The sequence below is a fragment of the Psammomys obesus genome, unplaced genomic scaffold, assembly GCF_907164565.1.
Source record: "Psammomys obesus unplaced genomic scaffold, mPsaObe1.curated_primary_1811, whole genome shotgun sequence".
NCBI classification, from domain to species: domain Eukaryota; kingdom Metazoa; phylum Chordata; class Mammalia; order Rodentia; family Muridae; genus Psammomys; species Psammomys obesus.
The window spans coordinates 10,729,121-10,733,612 of record NW_026585580.1 but is presented as its reverse complement, the minus strand read 5'-3'; positions in this window follow the sequence as shown (position 1 = coordinate 10,733,612).

Sequence of the window (4,492 nt, the reverse complement as noted above, 5' to 3'; positions counted from 1 at the left end):
TTTCTGCTTTCCTTAATTAAGCTTACCTCAAAGAACATTCATGCTTTTAATCCAAGATTGTTTCCCCAACCTTCGCTATGCTATGACACAAAAATGTCAGTCTACTGCCTATTCTGCAACGTGTGTTTCACTGCAAATCACAAGCCATGGTGATGCCAGAGCAGCAGAACCGAAAAATCTGAGACAGGGGTCTTTCCTGAGACTCATATTCCAACCAAGGACCATGAATGGAGGTAACCTAGAACCCCTGCACAGATGCAGCCCATGGCAGTTCAGTGTCCAAGTGGGTTCCATAGTAATGGGAACAGGGACTGTCTCTGACATGAACTGATTGGCCTACTCTTTAATCACCTCCTCCTGAGGGGGGGGAAGCAGCCTTACCAGGCCACAGAGGAAGACAATACAGCTACTCCTGATGAGACCTAAAAGACCAGGATCAGATGGAAGGAAAAGAAGACCGCCCCTATCAAAGGGAGGGTTTGGGAGGGAAGGAGGGGGAACTACAAAGTGAATAAAGTGTAATTAATAAAAAATTTAAAAAAAACTATTATTACTGAGATCAAGTCACAGAAAATACATCACCCAGTGCCTGTGAGAGCCGAAGAGGGCGTAGGTTTGTTGATGTGAACCCAGGCAGCTCACAGCAGCCTGTGAGAAGGCATCTCAAATGTCATTTGCACATAAATGAACAGTTTCCTTCATTGCCGCATGTTCAAGTTTTAGAACTATGAAGCCTTAGAAGAACAGAAGCTCCTATGCTATTGCCAAGTCTGTAAAAACCGGCAGTGTCCTTTACTTTCAATGTGATCATCACAAATTCGCAAGTCAAAGGATTTTCTGTGTGATGACTGCCATGAGGTCACCTCTGTGGAGAAAAGCAGTAGCTATCAGTAAGGAGGTGTGAGTCACACGGGTCACTGTCTAGGCCTTAGAGTGCAAATCAGTTCCTGAATAGGCCCAACTTCACTTTATAGAGCATTTGCCACACATCTTTGCAAACCACCCTACAATCCATGAAGGGAAGAGAGGATACAGCTCTTGCCCTTTAAAAATTACAATAGTCTGTTGGAATAAAGAGGACATTTCTGTTATCCCAAGTAACTGCTCATCTGTTTATAGCATTTTGTGGCTCCCTCAGGAGTACTTTCAGCCTTCATGTGAAATGGAGGTCTTTTCCCAACCAAAAAGTTAAGGTTGGGAAACTGCATTCACAGTGAAAGAAGAGAAGTTCAAGATGGAAGCAGAAAACATTGATTTTTAAAAATATTTACTGTGGGTCAGGAGAGACAGCTCACTGGCTAAAAGCAATGGCTGTTCTATTCTTCCAGAGGTCCTGAGGCAATTCCCAGCAACTAAGTGGTGGCTTACAACCATCTGAAACAGAAAGGATGGATGTCCTTTTCTGGTGAGCAGACATACATGCAGACAAAACACTCATATCAAAAAACATAAACAAACCTTTAAAATAAGTCAGTTGTGTTTATAGAAGCACAGTAAAGAGGAATTTATTAGGAATTATAGTAGTAGGCGTTGTACTGCAAAGGGGTCTTGACATGTGAGAGATGGGTTTGGCTCAGCTCTGATCACAGAATGGGAAAGTAGAGATTTATAGCCAACGACCAGGGGTAAAGGTCAGTGGATGGTACATCAGGTGTAGGAGGGAGTATGGCTGTATTACTCTAACACTGTTGTTGCTGAAGACGGGGGATAGTGCTCCTTTATGACCTGAGTGGTAATGGACGACAAGAGTCCAATCACGTATAGAAGTACTATGGGGAGGAGGGGTTTCGGGTAAACTGACTTTGCGGGGTTCTTTACAACACTGCACAGATGGTCTAGCAGAAGGTTCAGAAAACTGACTAACATTTGGACAAGCAAACAATCTATATCACCGTTCGTTTCTGCTTTGCTCGTGCAGTTTTATTAAGGAAAAAAAGAGACTGTGGGAATGAAGATGAACCAGACACATTGGTTCTGATTGTATTAAATGTTTTTAACTCTGGACGCTGGTTCTCAATGGGCCTGTCATTTCCCTCTCCCATGTCAGGCTGCTTCCCACAGAAAACATATGGCTCCAAAAGGCCGTATTTCTCTGAGTCAATCAAACTGTCTCCCGTAATTTATGTGGGGATATGAGAGCCACAGTGGCGGAGGATGGAGAGTGTATTTTGAGGGGTAGTGGTGGGAATTCTGGTGCACACTTGTTAGCGTCTGTGCTCAAGATGAGCTAAACAAAGTTAGAAAACTGCCAAGAAATGAAATGTCAAAAGGAGAAACTGAAGAGGCAAGACAGACTTCAGTTAATACTACTCTGAAGGGAAGTGAGACTGAACTCTGAAACAAGAGACAGGACACTTTTCAAATGCTGGGGTGAGCTCGTGGAAAATTACTGATGGACCTCAGGGTGGAGACTGGTGGATTTGATGAGACCAGGTGCTGGATGCTCCCTCAGATCTTCCCACAGACTGAGAGACGGGGGCCCTACTTCTTTTAATAGTTAACTTCTCCAAAGAAAGGCCTGAAAAGGATATCAGTGACTTATAGAAGATTTATATCTCAAAGGGACAAAAAAAAAAAAATTACAGTTGTGTTTTCCAAAGTCAATGCATGAAAGAAACGAAGGTCAGGAGTCCATTGTGATGAAGATGTCTGTCTAAAGTTCAGCTACACTAAGGATTACAACTTAGCATGTTTTGGTTAGCTATACCAGAGTTAAATATGTTCAAAGGTTTCTTTTCTGTGTCCCTCCTTTTCTGTCTCTATGTTCTCTCTCTCTCTCTTTCTTCCTTATCCCATCTCTGTACCTCTGTCTTTTTTTTTCCCCATAAAGCTAACTCTTGATAATATCTTTAAATCTGCATGCCTTGATTGTGGCTATTTGGTTCAAGATCAAATTATCATATTAATCATAGATTGATCAGTAATCAATTAGAGTGTGATGAAATGTATTTAGCATAACAGTACATATAATTGAGCTTATCATTTAAAACAAATTAAGATGTGTTGTGGGGAGTAATAAAGCTACTATTAGTTTCATCAATTTCTCTAAAATAACTATGGCTCAAAGTAAAATGTTGTGAGAACTTTTCCTCAGGGGATGCTAACAAATGTCCACTCTCCTCAGATTGGGCACCAACAATAGAGAAAAACAATAAATAATTCTACCAAAGCCCAATTTGGTGAACCAATGAGTTTTATTGGGTTTTACTTACAGGAGTGTAGGGAAGGTTTACTCATATGAGCATGAGAGATTCCAAAGCAGCACCAAAATGTCTCACCTCAGTTTGGATGATGATGGATTCCCCACTTCAGACAAAATTCCACACTCTATATATTCTAGAACTTTCCGGGGATGCAAAACCACTTGCAATTAGGGTACCAGGGAGGTCCAAGAAGAAGTGGTTGGGATCTCAGGTGGGAGTGTGTCTGATGACCTTCCTGTAGATAGTTTTTGCCACTTTGTGGGTTCTTATTTTCCTGCCCTTATCCTCTTAGTTTCACCCCCCCCCAACACTAGATAGGAGAAAAAAAGGATATAGGGGAGAGAGGACTGATCCTGATCCTAATTCTTGTAGCTGACCTTTGAGACTTTGTGGGTTCTTTTTTTTCCCACCCTTATCACACGTTTCACCCTCTTACACTACATAGGAGAGAAACAGGATACAAGGGAAAAGGGAATCAGGAGCATCCCCAAATCTTTCTTTCCTTTTGTTTCTTCTTTGATGACAGCTACTAGCAAACCACAACCAACCTCCTTAAATGACCAACGACAACTCTTACCACCTAGCACTTACATAACCTCTGAAAAGTTTCCAGAATTCCAGACATTATGCAATCACAGAAAATATCTGCAGCTGGCAAAACCATGCTTCTGCTAGAGCATGAGACAAATTATAACCAGCTGCTGTGGCCAGTCAGAAGCAGCCTCATATCCCCACACCTGGGATTAAAGTGGTAACACATTTTTATAATGTTCCTGCGTTTTTAAAGAAAACAAAATTCCGAAATTGTCACTACATTCCTCTCTTATGTTTTAGGCCATTAATTACCCGGGTCTAGTAAGAAATTATAAACAGAGCTATTTTTCAATGAAATAAGCACTTTTTGAGTCAGTGGCCAAGGTTTTCAGAAGACACCTAGCCTTAACCCTGATCACTTTTAATCTCTATCTGTTTTGATGGTATCCACAGCTTTTCATTCTCTGTGGAGATATGAGCAAATCTTCACCCCCAGTGCAAAACTCCACTGGCTTCTGTTCTGATGTTGACACCTTCCCACCCCTCTTTCCATGATGGTGTATCAACAAGGCTAGTCTTGGTTGCATCTAATGAAGATGTTCATAACTGATGTACTCAGAGGGCAGAATTGCAAAGTAAATGAGCAAAATAGATTTGATTATATATAAGTTGTGAAATACAGTAATGGGTAAAGTACCATTTTCCTAAGGAATATATAGAATATTTGGCTTTTTCTTTTTTAATTTTTATTTTTT